At 38.4% G+C, this 19,970-nt stretch overlaps 1 protein-coding gene across 3 annotated transcripts in view; it reads right to left on the bottom strand.

The window, feature by feature from the left end:
* Positions 1-19,970, bottom strand: part of RAPGEF5 (Rap guanine nucleotide exchange factor 5) — a 239,947-nt gene that overhangs the window by 54,171 nt on the left and 165,806 nt on the right. The gene's annotated exons all lie outside the window — the stretch shown is intronic.

The raw sequence follows: 19,970 nt of genomic DNA, 5'->3' as shown, positions 1-19,970 counted from the left end.
ACAAAAAACAAAAACAAGACCCTGAAGTCTAAAAATCACTAGAAGTATAGCGTTATGTAGGAAAAATTATATAAATCTACCTTGGTTATTTTTTCAACACTCATAAGCAAAATGCACTGAGATAATGAAACCACTCATCTGTTAAAGTGAATTACCAAGAAAGCAAATTAAAAGAAATTTTGACAGGCAACTGCCTATAGTAGCCATTTAATCCAAGCATGGTAATGTGAATATTCAACATTTCTGTATTAACTCATATTCCCTGAAGTACTATTAGCAGTTTTGTTTCACCTGTATTTCTACTTCAGATGTAATGGAATTTAAGGCACTCTAAAATATATTCTACTTAACCTTTATTTCAAGAAGCCAAGAAAAGCTTTGAACATGAAAGGGCCCATTTCTGGTCCTGGAATGTTACAACTTGCCATTATTTTTTGAGAAGCAGTGCCAAAATGTACCATGTAATTTGATTAAGCACAAATAAAATTTTTTTCATGTTCAGGTTGGAATAATAGATTAAAGTGCTATGCCATTAAAAGCAATGCTTCTTTCCCTGTGTATCTTATATTTCTGAAAGTGATATTAATGACCTCAAACACAGCTTTTTACTACAGCTCTTAAATTCACTTAATCCCTGCCAATTCTTACAGGCTCACCCTAGCGTTTTCTTTAGCCATTCTAACACAACCAAATCTTGAGATCTAGCTTTATTTTTAGGTATTTGTGGCAGAAAAAAAGTGCTTATTTATTTAATGCTGTTTGAATATCAAATCTTAAAAGTCACCCCTTTAAATGACAGGAACTTACTACAGACAGAGCTTGGGGACACTCTTCAAATAATCAAATCTGTTTTTATTTTAACTTGTAAAATTCAGTTTTAGAATCCTATCATTCCTTCTTCAAGAAAGAATGATTTGAATACAACAGGTATTCCATTCTTAGCTATGCTTAATTCTATACACTGCCTTTTAAAAATGTTACTAGGAGGAGCATAGAGTAATAAACAGGGGGGCTTGTCTACCTTCTCCAGGCTGCGGCACTCAGAGAAAGGGTGCAGGTCACCCTGGGACTAAGAGCGGTGAGCGGCCTCATAGCTCTTGTTGTTACATCCCCAATCAGCTGCTCTCAGTGTCTAGGTACAATTACAGCCCATTCATGGCATATGCATGTATCTGCCAAGTATGCTGGGAAGCTCAGAAAACAGTATAAAGAATACTATGGAAACAGAGAGCTGGAAATCTAACAGGGTAGCCTAACGCATAGTCCTTAATCTCTCCAGGCCTTAGTTAAGTCACCTGTAAAATGGCTATCATATCTATACCTAGCAGAGTTATAGTGAGGATTAAATAAGACAGTATATCTGAAGCAACTAGCAGAGAGCCTGGTATACCCTAGGCACTCTAGATAAATACTACCTATTATTTATTTTTATAAAATAAAATTATTTCAACCTTGTTCCAATTCTCCAAGTGCTACCAATCCGCCAACAAAAACTTGAGAACTATGAATTTCCAAGAAGAATTGGAGGAGGAAAAGAAGTAAATGTGAGCAAAGCAATGGATGTGGGTGGGTCTGTGGCTGAGTCACAAACCTGTGATTTTGTGACTTGTAGGTCTTGTTTAGTCCCTAGAGATGCTTTCTGTGAGTTGACAAAATTTAAAAGTCAGAAGATCTGGCAACACCAGGGCCACATCTCCTATGGCAACCATGTTTAGAGCCAACTTGCCTGCTTTATGCAGGAGGCACTCTCCAGTTCATCACCCTTCTGCTCTGGCAGTCTTCACTCACTCACTTTTACTGCCTGTGGACATGCAAGTTGGTAAGTCTTGGTCTACAGCACAGTTGTGTAGTAGTAATAGAAGAGATCACATAGTATAATTGAAAAGTAAAGCTAGAGAAATAGGTTGGAGGCAATTCCAGAAGGATCTTTGAATGCTAAACTAAGGAGCCTGGGGCTTATTCCACAGGAAAAGGGAAGTGAAGGGAGATTTTCAAGACCAGAAGTGACAAGAGAGATATGAGTTAAGCTTGCTTCATCAGGGAAGTCAGACTGGATAAGGGAAGGATAAGGGGAGGGAGGTGAGTTTGCTTTTAAACTTGCTGAGCTTGGGTTCCCCAGGTTACTCTAAGGAAAGCTATTAGGAAAAAATATCAAAGACCAGAGCTTGCCAAAGAGGGTTACAGTTATGATTGTGGGAGCCAGTACCTAAAGAGGATGGCTATGGCCAACATGATTTCTCAGAAAAATAAGCAGCAGTCTAAGGGAGTGGAATATTCATGTTTGGGCGATGGTAAGGGAAAGATGAGTTAAGGAAGGGGAAAGAGAAGGAGGAGAGAAACAGAATAAAGAGAAACGAATGTACAGTCAATAGCCTCCTTTCTGTAAACAAACGGGACACAAACGTAATAACCAACAAGAAAAAAAAGGATTGGAAATGAGAGTGTTAAATGCTGCTTGAAGAGGCTTTATCGGGCTCAGGACTCAAAGAGCACTGGATTTGTTATGTGGACAGTCCCTGGTTTGATGACCTTAGAGAGATGCCCCTTGGTGAATGGTGGGGGCATACTCTAGTTAAAAGGAACGAAGGATATTCTGATAATCAGTGCTCACACCATATATCACACTGTTTTTTCTTTTTTTCCCCAAAGACTCCTCTTAAAGTTGTAGAGCTCATTGTTTAGAAAGAGCAGTTGCTCTCACAAGGAGCTGGGATGAAAAATTTCTCAATAATCAATACAATTATCATTTATTTAACTGTATAGATTAGAATGTGGGAATTGTCATGGGCATGAAGCCTTCAGCACCAATCTGCCAGCATCTACCAACAAAAATTAATATCTGGCTCTAAGATTCACTCGGTCCAACTCGGACCTCTCAGAGTTGCTGCATGGTTGTCTGATTAACATCACACACGTGTTCTAAACATACAAGCTGTGTTCCTTAGTGTTTGTCCATTAAACGTTCTTAACTTTCAGGAAAAAAAGAAAATTAATTTAAACATAATATCCTAAATTAGAAGCCTGAGACATGGTTATTATAAGCAAATTAATAGTCATTCTAACAACTGAATCAACTTAGGACACATGTAATGTTTTTACCTGTCAAGCACCAAAAGGTTCTGTATTATCAACTTTTTTCAAAACCTGAAATACATCATCATTCCGAATGTTAATATTAGCATTAAATTTCAGAAAAATAACATTTTATTTACTTTTTTTTATGTATTAGTACGTTCTCATGCTGCTAATAAAGATGTACCAGAGACTGGGTAATCTGTAAAGGAAAGACGTTTAAAGGACTCACAGTTCCACATGGCTCGGGAGGCCTCACAATCACAGTTGGGGACGAAAGAAGAACAAAGGCATGTCTTACATGGTGGCAGGCAAAAGAGCGTGTGCAGGGGAACTCCCCTTTATAAAACCATCAGATTTCATGAGACTTATTCACTATCATGAGAACTGCAGGGGAAAGACTTGCCCCACGATTCAATTCCCTCCTACCAGGTCCCTCCCATGACATGCAGGAATTATAGGAGCTACAATTCAAGATGAGATATGGGTGGGGACACAGCCAAACCATATCAGCTGGTTAACAGAAATTCTAGGAATTCTAGACAGACTTATTTTCTTCCAAGTTTAGCAATGAATAGTCAACTGCCTCTGTTAAGACTAAGGATTAGCAGGATAGCTAGATTATATTAAAGATAAGAAGATATTCTACAAAACTAATTTAAATTAAACATAAGTAAGCACAATTAAGGCTTTTTGTTTGTTTATTTTTGAGATAGAGTCTTGCTCTGTCGCCCAGGCTGGACGGAGTGCAGTGGTGCGATCTCTGCTCACCGCAGCTTCCACTTATTGGGTTCAGGCAATTCTCCTGTCTCAGCCTCCTGAATAGCTGGGACTACAGGAGCCCACCACCATGCCCGGCTAATTTTTTTCTATTTTTAGCAGAGGTGGGGTTTTACCAAGTCAGTCAGGCTGGTCTCAAATTCCTGACCTCAAATGATCCACCCACCTCGGCCTCCCAGTGCTGGGATTACACGCGTGAGCCACTGCACCTGGCCAATTGAGGCTCTTTCGAAATAATCTGGCACAGGATCTTACATTTACCAACAATTTTCAACACAAGAAAATTTACTTTAATGTATTGCCTGTATTTAAAAATACTGCTAGGACAAATATATCAACCAGTGGCTGACAGCAGACATGCCTCTGTGTTCTGGTTCCAGAGCTGTTATTAGTGTTCTTTTCAATAACACACAGCTGCTTTCTTTCTCACACAGGTGAAAGGAAGACTCATGTTTTTGGGTCACAGAGAAAGGTTTGGTCAGCAACCATTTACTGAACTTCTGTGACTAAGGGATGACCACTGTACCCTCTGCCATGGAGAATGGAAAGTTGTCCACAGAGCTTGGGAATCTGATTGGTGAGATAATTAAATGACCACATAAGGCATCCTCTACACCCCAGGCTGATGAATATCACACTCCTGTGAATGTCTGGGCAGTCCTCCACACCCCAACCCCTACCCAGCACATGTCATTGGCCTTGAGTCACCTAAGATGTTCCTATCAAGTTGTTTTCCATGTAAGTGCTAGGATGCTGAAGTTCCTTTATTCCTACTCAAATTTTATTTTGTCTTTATTTTCTAAGGAGCCCCAAATTTGTTTTGAACCATATCTATGTGGCCATGCACCAGGAAGCCAGAGTGGCTTCAATGGGCAAGGAGAAAAAGTAAGTGAGGAAAATGATAGCGGCCTCGCTAGTTAAATATACTCACAACAGCCACCCTTTATTGACCACAAACTGTGTGCCAGTGCTAATGATAATCACCAAATCACCACCCAACATTCCACACCTGTTAACACTAAGGGCTTTACCTACATGACCTGCGCCCCTCATGTCCACCCTAGAAGGTAGGTTGCACATTATCTTTTTTGAGGTGACAGCACTGAGGCTGAGATGAATAAAGTGAATAACCACCCAAGGGTCCTCAGCAAGATGATGTCTGAAGGGCCTAAGTCCCAGCCCTGGTTGTTTCATGACACTATGCTCTCCCGAGAGTGTGGACCCAAATAACCCATCCGGTTTATGGGAAAAGAAAATGCAGGAAAGTAACGGAATCTCCAGGTTTGGAAGCAGGAGTAGAGTCATAGACACAAGAAGGTGGTCTTTTATTGGTCTTAAATCACCAAAGATGCCCCTATAAAGTTGTTTTCTAAGTGCTAGGATGCTGGAGTTCCTTTATTCCTACTCAAACTTTATTTTGTTTTTTATTTTCTAGTGGATACCTGGCCATAGCAAATAGATACGAGATCAGCCAATTTGCTTTTCAAAAGGTAGAACTGACAATCACATGGAAGGATTGAAATGGTCCACAAATTCCTAATGCTTTTAAGATTGGCCAATTATACATATTTATATTTTTTAAAATCGAAATGTAAAGGCAAAAACTAAAAAAATTGTTTACAAAAGGCCAAATCATAAAATTCTTCCCTCCTTTCTAGATAAATTCTCTATATGAAAGATCATACTGAAAAAACCATTTTTCTACTCTCAACACATCAACTGAGTTTCCTATAATTCAATTCTGCCACTACCTGGAGATAGCACAGACCTCACAGACTAGGGGCTCAATCCTACAAGACTGCATCTCACTTCAGATGCCAATCACAAGTCTCAGGTTGTCACCTGTACTTCTGACCAGTGGGCTGTATATCAGGGTTCTCACAACCACCCTCTGTGGTCTGACAAGTACCTGTTAAGGGCTCACTAAACTCAGGGAAACATTTACTTATACTTACTGTTTTATTATAAAGGAGATGAAGATGAACAGTCAGGTGAGTAGTTACACAGCATGAGGTCTAAAAAGGTCCTGAGCACAGAAGCCTCTGTTTCCGTGGGGTTTGGGATCACTATCTTCATGGCACATGGATGTGTTCACCTACCTGGAAGCTCTCTGAATTTCATTTTTTAGAGTTTTTATAGAAACTTCATTAGGTAGGCATGATTGATTAAATCATGGACCACTGGTGATTAAGTCAATCTCCATCTCCCTCCCCTCCCCAGAGGTTGAGGGTTGGGACCAAAAGTTCTATCCCTATAGTCATACCTTGTCTTTCTGGCAACCAGCTCCCATCCTGAAGCTATCTAGGGACCCCAGTCACCAGTCATCATATTAGCATACAAAAAAATTTTCCTATCACTCTAGAGATTCCAAAGGTCTTAGAAACTCTTGTGTTAAGAATAAGTGATTAAAACCAAATACTAAAACAAAAGATGCTCCTATCACCTCTATCACTCACGAAATTCCATGGTTTTAAGAGCTCCATACCAGTGGCAGAGACCAAGTATGTATTTCTTATTATGTCACAATAATAGAATATTATATACAATTAGATAGTAAAATCTACTCTTATAAGCACAAATTTAATTTGTGCCATTGTTTAAATAATATTTCTTCCAAGCCATAATATATGGAATATTTCTTAGTTCATGTTTCATTTCTTATATGAAAAATGTTTCTAACAGTGACAAGAATTTAGAGTGAATGATGTATAATTCTCAAACACTAAATCAACAGCTTAAATCAGACATGAGAAAAGTACTTATAGCTAACTAAACCTTGCATGCTAAGCATATATAAGATTATTCTAAATATTCACTTGTTGAGGAGGATATAAGAGATAATCCAAACCACTTCACAGGCTTTTTAAAAAAATGACTATGTCAGAGGCATTTGAGCCAGAGTGACTCCATCTTGAACAGGGGCTGGGTAAAATAAGGCTGATACCTACTGGGCTGCATTCCCAGAAGGTTAAGGCATCCTAAACCACAGGGTGAGATAGTAGGTCTGCACAAGGTACAGGTCACAAAGATCTTGCTGATAAAACAACATGTGGTAAAGAAGCCAGCCAAATCCCACCAAAACCAAGGTAGTGACAAAAGTGACCTCTAGTCGTTCTCACTGCTCATCATATGCTAATTGTAATACAATCGCATACTAAAAGACACTCCCACCAGCACTATGACAATTTACAAATGCCATGGCAACAATCAGAAAGTTACCATGTATGTTCTAAAAAGGGGAGGAACCTTGAGTCCCAGAAAAACTCATGAATAACCCACCCCTTGTTTATCATATAATCAAGAAATAACTATAAGTATCTTTAGTCCAGCAGCTCAAGCTGCTGCTCTGCCTATGGAGTAGCCATTCTTTTGTTTCTGTACTTCTCTAATAAACTTGCTTTTACTTTACTCTATGGATTCGCCTTGAATTACTTCTTGCGTGAGATACAAAGACCCTCTCTTGGGGTCTGAATCAGGACCCCTTTCCCGTGACAATTATACAATGCATTAAATCATAGTGTGTCCATATTTCTTTGAAGAAACAAATATATAATTATGGCATTGGGTCTACAGTATCAAAACAAACTTAACGTAAGCTTCTATTTACAAAATTACATGCCATTTGCCCCTTTTTTGGGAATCAAAGTTTGATTTTTTTTTTCCTGGGCATGTTGCTCCCCTGATATTTTAAAGTCACAACAAAACAATATACAATATATTTGCCAGCTTCACTTGCAGCTAGATGTGGCCACAAGACTAAGTTTTGGTCCACGAGGTAAAAGCAGAAGCCGTGTGTGATGGACAAGTGTGCTCTTCATGACTTTCTTCATCCTGCTGCCTGGACAGTTATGCTAGTGTCCATCAGGGCCCAGGAAATCAAGTTCAAATAAGGAATCTCAGGACTGACTGACATCAGAGTGGCCTTACCAGCTGCTGACTGTATTTCTCCATACTTATTTTCACATGACAGAGAAATACATGTATACCATGTTTAAATCATCATTAGAGCTTTTCTGTTACATGCAGCCATGCCTACTCACAAATAACACATATACACTGAAAATTTTCAGAAGCTCAAGTACATGATCTGCAATATGATCTGGTTCTCAATTTTCTCAATTATCAAAAGTAGGAAAGGTACATTCAAGGAGTGTTAAGTATTGTTAATTCATCCTGATTTCACTATGTAGATTTCTAGAATGTGCTGACGAATACACATTGCCTTGGATGTTTGTTTGTTGGTTTGTTTGGAAGAACAAACACCCTCCCTGGGAGACTATCAAACAGTGCAAATTGTCATAATAATTCTGAGATATGCACACTATGCCAATCAGCATTGGCAGAACTTGGGTTAACTAAAATTGTTCTACAGAAGCCATCGGTAAATGAAAATGGCTTGCAATGCCTTCAAATACAGATTAAACTGAACCAAGACATCAAAGGTCACATTTTATATATCCAACTCTGAGAATTAGAACCAAAATTAGGATGAAAAGATCACTCTGCTGTCTCTTTTTTTCTTAACAAAACATACGACATGACAGTAGATTTAAAATCTGTAAACTGCTACACAAAAGAAAATATGTGATATCAAGCAAGACTCAAAGAAAACTTAGGGGGAAAATGTTCACTTGCTGTCAGTACTACATAAATTCTTCTTCATAACAGGTGAAGAATATTGAAAGGGATATAATAAGAAAAAAATAGCAGAAGCTTACATATACCCATTCATCTAAAACCATATTCGTTTTTAGACTGAGAATTTAGGTAGCAATATCCAGCCAGGTATGCAATGGAGAATTTTAAATTGTACTTTTCATGTTCCCACTAAATGAAGCTCATTTAAAGGATTAAAATATTTCAGAGTCAGAAGATTCACCAAATATCCTAAATGCCAGACAAGAACGCCAAGTCCAAGTCTGAAGCAGAAAAGGCTACAGAATTGTTCTGAAAATTATTTTCTGTCACTATTTAGATTATGACAAGATGTTCTGGGATTTTGGTTGTTGTTGTTTAGTTTCCCACGTTTCTGTCACCCGTATTTAACAACTGTAATTTCATATTTATTTTCGAGATTCAAGGGAAGGACTGCCAGCCAAGTAGCAGCCTTAAGTACAAGGCAAAAAAGCTGCAAACTGAATGAAAGAAAAGGTTTCAATTGTAGAGTAAGAAAGCCTGAGGCAGAAAATGAGGATAATGGGAAATGGGAGGGGAAGGTTATAGTGCCAAAAGGCTGATAGGAAAAATGAAGAGAAGCTCAATTATAGGTAGGTTAAAAGCAAACATTCTCCCACACAAAGAATATCTCTTTTAGACATGGGCTTGTCAGAGCAATTCTATGACATTACACCCTTTCAATGAAGCAATAATTGATTGAAACATGCTGTGAGAGATTAACATGCAGTGATTGTAATCAACAAATTGCTATCCACTAATACTCCTTCCTCACACTTTATACGACTATCTGAAGTACACACTCTTACACAAAAAAACACTTTGTTCCCCCATTTTCTGATAGAATGCTAAATTTTACTTGAGGAAGATGTCATAAACATTTTAAAATTCAGACAAGGACATCTGATTATCTCTCTAAATCCAACAACCGTCTGGGGAGATGACACAGGATCTCTGAGAGAGAGAAACACAGAAAGAGAAAGAAGGAGACAGAGGTTTTTCAACCATTGACATTGTCTTAAACACAGTTTCAAGTAATTTCAGCTGCCGATGTTAGAGTGAAACTATCATTTTGCTAAAATTACTAGGTTGTCAAACCCACAACTGACACAATATCTTGTCTTCATGAATTTCAGTATCTCTTGTTCCCTTCAATTTGCTGCTCCAGAAATGCCCCACTTAAATCACACATTTAAACAAGTTCCTGGAAATACAGCCAGACACTAACAAAACCACATGCGTTTCTACTAAAGCGCAATATTAAATATGCCAATAGACACAAAACTTACTGAGAAAATATGGCAATTTACACATTTTTAAAGGTTTTAGAACAGAAATTTCCTTTCAAAAGAAATAAAACCCCAGTTAGCACTAACTGAACTGGGAAATGATGCTGTAGAAATTATTTTCCCAAAGAAATAGAAAAGTAATATATGTAGCCTTCTTCCTTAAAGGGTACACCCTATTAGGGAGACAGGATATCAAGAGAATATTAAACAAGGTATTATCTGTCTCAAATTTATTTTTATGAGAAAAAACAAGTTATATTGAGGATTTATGTTTCAAATGCAGCCTTCATCCTATGTCAAAGAGATTATATAGATGTAAGCCAATATCTTATCCATATAACAGTGAAAGCAAGGGCTATTATTAGGTCCTCATAGTTTGCCATTAGATTTTATATTTGAGGCCAGGAGCAGTGGCTCACGCCTATAATCCCAGCATTTTGGGAGGACGAGGAGGGTGGATCACCTGAGGTCAGGAGCTCAAGACCAGTCTGGCCAACATAGTGAACCCCTGTCTCTAGTAAAAATACAAAAATTGGGCATGGTGGCACACACCTGTAGTCCCAGCTACTCGAGAGGCTGAGGTAGGAGAATCTCTTGAACCCGGGAGGGGGAGGTTGCAGTGAGTCGAGACGGTGCCACTGCACTCCAGCCTGAGTAACACTCCATCACAAAAAAAAAAAAAAAAGATTTTATATTTGAAAACAGATTGTAATTTTAGATATTTGATTCTCTGAAACTTGACAATTCGTGTACATACTTATGGCAACTCTCAGTAGAGCAGAATATTTTATTACTTGTAATAATTTATCCTCCAGTTGTTCTAGAAAATTAGAAATTTACTTAACTACAAAGAAAGAACCAAAGTTCTCTATGGAAGTCTAGCTAAAAAGATGAGTATCAAGCTGGGCATTTGAGGTAAAGTATTTCAGGTGAAGCAAATAAATGTAAATAAAGGATAAAAAGAAAACAACATATGCAAATATGAATAAAGTGGAAAGTCCACTGACTTCTCCATCTTCCATGCTGGCTGCAGTTTACACAGGAAAACCGGGGTTCAGGGGTTGAGGTCAGCACTGAAACTGACTTCGAGGAAATAAGCAGTCACATGCATATGTCATTTAGATAGAACACCGTGTGCAGGAACCTCCAGATAGCTCACCTTCAGCCTCTAGGACAAAACCTCCACTCTAACCTGTCAGAAAGTGGTTGACATTTTCCTTCAAAGTATTTAAAGAAAGTCCATAAACTGCTAAGATGCCCAAGTTTTCCATAATTCTTATAGTCTGGAAGCTAAGGATCTAATTTCTAAGGTCATTCTTTCCCCCTCATGTACTCCTTTTTCCATTTCCTATCTTCGGATCCTCTTGAAATTAATTTCCTAGAACCCTATAATACTTTGGTTTGTTTCTGGCATGCTCTAGACTTACACTTGAACTTTCCGTTTACAAAGTCTACTGTAAAATGGTCAACCTTTTGTGGCAAAAGCCACAATTGCGAAGCCAACTGTAGTTTCCCTTTAATTAAGTATTACAAGTTTAGTTACCCAATGTCTTATTTTCTACTTTATAAATAAACATACATATACATTCCTATGCATTTATCATAGTAAATTCTAACAGTGGACACAGAATAAACAAGGGTGGAGGATGAAAGCAAATCATAAAATTAAAAGTTTAATGAAAGTATTCATCTCTCCACATAGTTCACTAGAAATATTAGGTAATCATTGAATAAACTACTCTACATTTTTCTGAATACTTTTTTATTTGGAAAAGTGTAACATTTGCATAACCTTTCATGCTGAAATTGTTTGCAAAATTAAAATTCAGATAATAAACTACAGCTCAAATGTGGTATAAACATGAAAATGATGCAATTAAAAAATGCATTCCAATGATCCATTCTCATTCTAAATCGAGATTGTTTCCCTGAAAGGTATGCTATACTCCTATTAAATATATCCTTATCCATTATATATCTTCCTTTGCCCATTGGTTGTGTTGTAATGAAAACTTCCACATTTCCATGATTAATCAGTGTATGTTAATGATCTTATGCTTCAGCTGGGTCTCACTTCACTTCACCTTGCTTCATTAACAACAAGGGTATTAATTAACCCACAATCTACTGGCAGTGTAAAAGCATCAATTCCCTTGTTATCATACATAATATTGCATGTTCAAAGGTGGTGAGAATAGATTAACCCAGAAGAGGAGCACCTCAAATGAAATCCACAGTCAAAATTTAATTTTTAATCACTTCTCATGTGAGTAGACTGATACAGTGTCAGCTGGAACTAGGACCTCTCTCTCTTTGTCTCTCCTCTCTCTCTCTCTCAACCTTTTTGAAGCAGTTAGCCCATCCAGTGGCCATTCTGCTCACAGCTGGAATCCAAGAAGCAGGTCTTTGTGCTGGAGATTAGAACGCTCTTAAGTGGGTACTGAAGCACCTGATTTGGGGCTTATAGCTTGAGTTGAATGTAGATTTTTACTTCAATTATGCCTTTCATCCATGATTCCAGTCTCTAGCAAAAATAATCTTTGGGATAAAACTCGGAATATATTTGGGCTCATTTCCCAATTCAAATGGTGGCTCAATCACTAAGCAACTGAATTAACTTCTACCTTGGCTTCTATGTCCATTAAATGGGGATAATTATCTTGCAAAAGGATCCATCTAAGGGGACAAGGTTTGAATAAATAAACTGGTGTCTGGAGTAATCTTCGAACCTGGTTCTCATAGCTAGAAGGGTCCTCAAATGTCATGTGGCCTAAAGCCTCTGCTTTTATAAGTGAAACAACTGAGAAAATTTCTACACAATTCTAATTATCTCATCACTTTGTCAACACTAATTTATAAAGCCTTCCAATGCTTCAATTATGGTCAACAAATACCGTACATTATATTCTCCATACCAGTAATTAGGAGAGAAGCTCAAGGAACTACCAAAATCCAAACCAAACCAAAACAAAAACCACAGCACACACATTATAAAGTAGAACAGAAATCATATTCTAACTTGAGCACTTTTTCTCTCTTGACACCATTTTGGGGATTTGTACTGTCACTGTGGACAGCTGTTTCAAGTCTTTGCTTTATCTGGAAAAACAAGCCCTTACCAAACAGTGGTACTCTTCATCTGCATCTGAGGCACACCCAGGGCAGCTGGAGTTTGTGCTAATGAATTCAGTCTCTCACTGATTTTTTTTTTATTAGCATGTATGCAAACAAATTAATCTAATTTTTTTTTTTTTGAGACAGAGTCTTACTCTGTCGCCCAAGCTGTACTGCAGTGGTGCGATCTCAGCTCACTGAAACCTCCCCCTCCAGCATTCAAGCAATTCTCATGCCTCAGTGCCACCACTTCTGGCTAATTTTTGTATTTTTAATAGAGGCGGAGTTTTACCATGTTGGCCAGGCTGGTCTCGAACTCCTGACCTCAAGTCATCTGCCTACCTTGGCCTCCCAAAGTGCTTAATCTAAGATTTTGAAGTGACAGTTTCATAAAGCTGAAAAAGACTAAGTAGCAGCCCAGTCCAGTTATTTGCCTTGGATAAAGCGATTTTCACAGTTTAAGATGGTAAAAGGCTGATATCCTTATCAAACATTTCCACAAATGCAGATTCTATGGGTTCTAACAATAGTGATTTACCAACTGGGGATACCTATGCATACTTCAAATTTCTTTTATGTTATTTTCAAAATTTCAATTAAGTGTATTTCTTTTGATTCTGAACTTCGTTGCATTTGACCAGAAGTTTCACATTAATTCTTAAAATACTTTAAATACATTAAAATATCCTCCAGCTTTTTTATTTTTTAAAACATGGGTATAGTTATCCCAAATTAGTGCCTATAATGATATTGCTTATTTAGCAACCCATCATCTAATATACAATATTTTCCTACTTATTTTGTTTATTGTCTGATTCTCTCCAATAGAATATAAGCCTTCAGGAGGGTAAGGAGTTTGTCTATTTTGTATCCCTGGCATTTAGAACAGTGCCTATGCAAGTAGAGGTCAAAGATATTTAAAGGAATTAAATAAAGGAACTAAATTTTTCTAAGGTATTCAGAAACTCAATAACTAAAAATGCACAGTTACATTTTTTACAGAAGCAGCGTATAAAGCTAAAAGTTAAGGAATTGCTGGGAGATGGCTAGTAGAAGAGATACGATGTAGTATATTTCATCACTGAGGGAAAACTGCTGCTTTTCTCCTGCAACATTATTTCTGAATATCCCAAAATGGCTTGGTAATAAAATTCTGCAAATGGAATTTAGTAGTAGGGTGATAAATCAAAGCTATTCTTTAGAAATGTTATGGCATAATTTCTCAAAGGAACTTAAAAAGTTTCCCATTGGACAAAGTTATATAAAAACACACTTAAATCATCACCAGGTATGGCCATTGAGCCTTGGATTCTAAGCTTAATACCCCGTTAACATTCTAACAGCTCTACGAGGCTGAAGAAATGTAGCAGTAATAAGAAGTTAGACCAAATTTCCTAAGCCCTCGTGCAAGGGCTATGTGATGGTGTTTTCAGCATAAAATGACTTTGGAGGTCATCTACACCAATTCTCAGGTCTCCCTCCCACCTATAATTCTATGGTTCTGTAACATATTTTGCAAGGAAAGAAAATATAGATCCCTTTGAATCAAAGGGTTTTAGTGATGAAAGATACTTCAGAGATCATTTCATTTATTACTTGCTCAAAGTCTCGGGCTGTTTTTTTAATGGAGCCCAGATTCGGTACTCAAGACTTCAGAATCTCATTTTAGTAACCCTTCTACTCTGCTATATGCATTTTCTCCTTTCTTAAAACATTATTTCTCTCAGAAGCATTCTTGGCTGTGAAACCTAAGGACCATCCAGGAATTTGTGTCGTGTGACAGAACCCACACAAAAATCCAAATGGCTTTTCACTATAGTCACACCTTCTCATTCCAAGAGATGAGAAACCAAACATTTTGTGTGTCCAGTACCTCTGTTCCCTCTGATGGTGTCCTTTTATCCAAAACCACTTTAATGGAAGGACTGGCAGTGTAGGTTTGTCAGTTATGAACTTCTCAGGCTGCAGAACTCCAGGACAGGGGCCAGCGGACATGAGGCTGGATATACAGTCCTGTCAGAGGGGTCGGAAAGGGGGAACGTTGTTCCTAACTCTCTGTATATTTATAACCAATAGAAACCTGGAATTGGTCTTTCAAAACATGGAAGTGAGACAATGTTCTATTTCAGTGTCTTTCAACTTGGCTGTGGATTGCATCACCTGGGGAACTTTTAAAGGCCTTAAGGCCTAGGCCCCAACTCAGCCCAACTGAATTAGGATCTCTGGACATTGCTGTTTTGTTAAAAAGCATCCCAGGTGCTGCTAATGTGCAGCTACAGATAAGCTACACTGGTCTGTTTATTACATGACCTTACAGAAATAAAAAGACATAAATGCAAGATAATGCCATGTGCGTATCAATGGTACAAAATCATGAAAAGACTTACCGCCATCTAAATATTTACCTACCCTCAAACATTTTTAGTACAGCAAAAGCCATGCTGCTTCAGGGTTATTATGGTCTGGCAACCTGGGAGAAAAAGCCTGGAAGAGAGGCACCCAGGATCATTCCAGGAATGCTAAAAGGCAAGGTAAGCAAGGAAGAAGTTCACTTACGTTGTCTTCTATCTTTCCAAGGGGAAGAAGAAAGATATTCTTAATTTTCCTCCATGAAAATTACATAATATCAAGGGACTATCATGAGCTTGGTGTTGGCAGGAGACAAGATTAAAAAGTTAATAGAAAATGAGGTGCCTGCCCTCACTTTATTTAATGTTTTATCAGTGCAATGCTTAAAAAACATCACAGCCGGGCGCAGTGGTTCACATCTGTAATCCCAGCACTTTGAGAGGCCGAGGCGGGTGGATCATGAGGTCGAGAGATTGAGACCATCCTGGCCAACATGGTGAAACCCTGTCTCTACTGAAAATACAAAAATTAGCTGGGTGTGGTGGTGCGCATCCGTAGTCCCAGCTACTTGGGAGGCTAAGGCAGGAGAGTCGCTTGAACTTGGGAGGTGGAGGTTGCAGTGAGCCAAGATCGCACCACTGCACTCCAGCCTGGTGAGAGAGTGAGACTCCGTCTCAAAAAAAAAAAAAAAAAAAGTCACTAGGTTGACCATCAAGAGCTTCTGGACTCTATCAGTTGAGTGAGACACTCCTATAATATAAAACAGGCACTTTCACAAAGGTTGTTTCCTCTTTAGAACAGTAATGAACTCACTTTTTCAATCACAGGCTCAACCTACTATGTGCTGCTAAACGCCAACCCCCCAACACTGAGGTATCTCTGAAAGAATCAAGGCAGGCTGTGTAGACATTTCCACACAGAGGCATGTTAACAGAATATACTGAATGATAACCTCATGAAATTTAAAAAAAAAAAAAAAAGCAGCCATACCTAAAAGAAATCAGGTCAGGCCTAATGAGAATCAGCTGGTAGGCTTTACCTATTCCTACTATTCTATTCTCTGTTGGCTTTTTTTTTCTTGGAAACTTGTAATCATAAGTACATTTTCTTCAAAAAGATGAATAAGGAAATGGGAAATAACATATTTCCTATGTTTTCCCTAAAGTAGACCTGTCATAACACAGATTCAGAAAGAAAAATCAGTAAGAAGGGGTTTCTCCATATAATCCACAGTTTTCCCCCTGCTTTGAAACAGAAATCATCATTCACTACAGAAGTATCTGTAAGCAAAACACACTTTATCCTCTCTAGGGAGAAAGGGTTAACTAGCTACAGTCACCAGCAGGACCACAACAGAACAGGACTGGCTGGGCCCAAACCTGCTACCCCATCCCTTCAACTCCCCTAACTCACAGCTCCTTGTTTTTTTTCTTTCTTACCTTCCTTGTAATTCTCTCATGTAAATCTCATGCCCAATGATGTTTGCCCCATTTCTGGGAAAAGATAAAGCTCCAGAAACAACTTGATTTTCCTCTAACATTTCAAAATATTTCAAGTCAAAACCTGAACCTTGGAAAAAAAAAGGAAATCTTTGAAAACAGCTTCAATCACTGTCCAGGTTCACAAATATCCAGTTACCAGATTAATAGTTTTCCTACTTTAAACAATGAAGAACTATCAGACAAAAGAAGAAATGTTGAAAATTTTAGATGACAATGAATTTCATTGCTGCTTGCTCTCAGGGAGTGTTATTCCTAACTTAGTAAACAAAAAGGGAGCTTGTCACAGATGAATGAACATTTCAAAACTGGCTGCAAATAAAGACCCAAATGCCTGGTTGGTTTGCTTGTTCCTTATCTGCACTTCCCATTGATCTTCTCTTTAAGAGTTTAGGAAATTCACTCGGCTAGGCACGGCGGCTCACGCCTGTAATCCCAGCACTTTGGGAGGCCGAGGCAGGCGGATCACGAGGTCAGGAGTTCGAGACCAGCCTGACCAACATGGTGAAACTCTGTCCCTACCAAAAATACGAAAATTAGCCAGGCGTGGTGGTGGGCCCTTGTAATCCCAGCTACTCTGGAGGCTGAGAGAGGAGAATCACTTGAACCCGAGAGTCAGAGGTTGCAGTGAGCCAAGATCATACTCCAGCCTGGGTGACAGACAGAGACTCCGTCTCAAAAAAAAAGAAAAAAAAAGAAAGAAAGAAATTCACTCATTCACTTATGCATTCTTTCATTCCATAGATATCATACTGGATGACTTCTTGTGCCTTTCACTACAAAGGAGGAAAGATATGTACTTGAGGGATTATGAAAATAGTATACATAGTAGGTGTGTGCGAGTCAACTCATTTAAGAAAATCATTAGTAAGTTGCTTTTAAGCATCTCTAGAATTATTTTTCCTTTAAAAAGCTTGATTTGCTGATAGAATACTATATGAATTTAGTTGTTTCCTATTCTATTCTTGAGTCCAGTAACAACAGAAATGCCTTATCTTAATAGCCCTGGCATTCTCCTCCTGGCTATATTCAATGGAGTAAACTTTATCTATTTGTATGTTAACATCAATCAGTAATCACTTCCACTTGTCCTATGAGAGCACAGAGGGCCTCCTCTATTGGGTCCTGCACCTACATTTTCACAAATTAGTGACTTTTGTGGGAAAGGGATGAGAAATTACTCACATCTCTTGTTCAGTTATCTTCCCCAGCCTCTGGTGGGTCCAAAAATGTAAGAATCCAGAACAGGCTCATCCCAGCCTCCAGGACCATTCCTTTTCTCCCATGGACCCTCTCCTCCTCACTGCTATTGGGCCGTGTGGAGGGCCACCATATGGCTGCACGTGGCCCCAGATGGCTCCATCTCCCTAAAAGGGGCGCTCAAGAACATAAAAATGCTGCTGTGTACTTTGATTGCAGCCCCTTCTCATTTTCCTCCATCTGTCCTCCATATGGTTTATGCAACTCTCTTCAGCTCCTGCACACCCGGGCCTTTGATAATGAGGGTTGCTTACCTGACCGAGATAAAGAACTAGAATTCTCCTTTGTCAGCGACAAGGGGTCCTGTTACTTTAAATATCTGATTTGCTTAGTATTCGAGCTATTAATATCTCCTTTTCTTCAATTTGCACATGACATTTATTTTATATTTATTATATTTCTTATAATCTTATTAACAGAAACCACATGGTGGATTTTCTGTTGTGTTTTCTCCAAGTGCCATTCTTGAAGTTTGGAAGAGCTACACTGACTTCCACTTAGGCATCTCTTTTATATACACGTTAATCATTTTCTCCAAAGTTGACTTTTCCATTTTCATAAAATCTTTGGTGAAAGTTGTTACCATTTTTGCCACTCAGATGTCTCTGCAAAACTCTAAAGTTTCATTTGTGTCCTTCCCCCAAACTCTAAGGAAATGAGCAGGAATTAGGTGAGGTGACCCCAACCAACCCCTTCTTCCCCACTTAGGTTGGTGCTAGGAGAGTCAAGCCATGAAGTCCTGGTCCGCTTGGCTTTGTGAGTACATGGCAGAAGTGACACATGTGATCCCAGGGGTTGGTATAACTAAGAAGAAAGAATAAGTCACTAGACAGGATGCAAACCACTATATTTCCCAATAGCAGGCAAAATCTGACATTAGCAACAATAATAAGAGTGATTTGTCATTTTCAGTGTTAAGTAGTGGGAACCTGTGAGCACCTGAGCCATTTTCTCAAAAGTAAAGAGAACACAAACTAATGACAATTAAAAAGAAAATGAAATCAAGCTAGGCCTGGGCAGGTTATAATAATTTCCCTGCTTACTAATGTGACCCAGACACAAAGTCGTGCACTACAGAACTGTAGTGTTATTAAGAAGAAGGAAGTATTCAATCTTTCCAAACCTCTACTAAAGTGTCTTTTCCGTGACAGATAATTTGTCTGTATTCTAGTTCAAAACACCTGTGTAAAGCAGTCTGGTAATCAGTAGACTGAAAATTAGACCCACCTTCCATGATGATTATATTTGATGAAGCAGAACATGGGAATAGTGCTCAAATGCACAAAATATTAATCTATAGACATACAAAATCAACCTAGCAAATGCCAAGAGAATATGTTTTTCTTTTAGCTGTTTGTTTAGTGCATATAAATGACAACTACTGATTTTGTCTTCAAACATATGCAAAATAAGGTATCTATCGGAATTTTAAAATTACACAATAACTTTACTGTAGTATACATGATTAGGTCATTTTGATACTGTTTTTTTGCCCACTTATGTATTTCACACATCCTTGTTTCTCTTATTGTCCTTTAGAATGCAATATAGACCCAGACATCACCTATGTTCAGACAAAACTCCAGGGACACAATGAAATTCTTGTTCCCACCTAAGCTGTCATTTCACAATCCTTCTTGCACGGTAAAACCCTAAGGAAACTGTGGGTCTCACAGGTGCTATGGTAGGAGCAAAAAGTGCATTTTAGTAAAGGGATCAAGTTGCAAAATGCAGGCTACAGTCAGAGGCCTATTCATTGGAATAACTGCTCCAGCATGGAACAAATTACAAATTCTGGTTAAGAGAAGCAAGTACTCTCCCTTCTGAGATAAAGGAAGTTACAGATAAGTCATTTTGTAAGTGGAATAGTAGTGTTTCCAAAAGTGCATGGGTGAAAAAGCAAAATGAGTGTTTTACTCTCAGATTAAATTTA

This window comes from Pongo abelii, chromosome 6 (assembly GCF_028885655.2).
Source record: "Pongo abelii isolate AG06213 chromosome 6, NHGRI_mPonAbe1-v2.0_pri, whole genome shotgun sequence".
In the NCBI taxonomy this organism is placed as follows: domain Eukaryota; kingdom Metazoa; phylum Chordata; class Mammalia; order Primates; family Hominidae; genus Pongo; species Pongo abelii.
The sequence above is the reverse complement of the archived record's forward strand: the minus strand, read 5'-3'. Positions and strand labels throughout refer to the sequence as shown.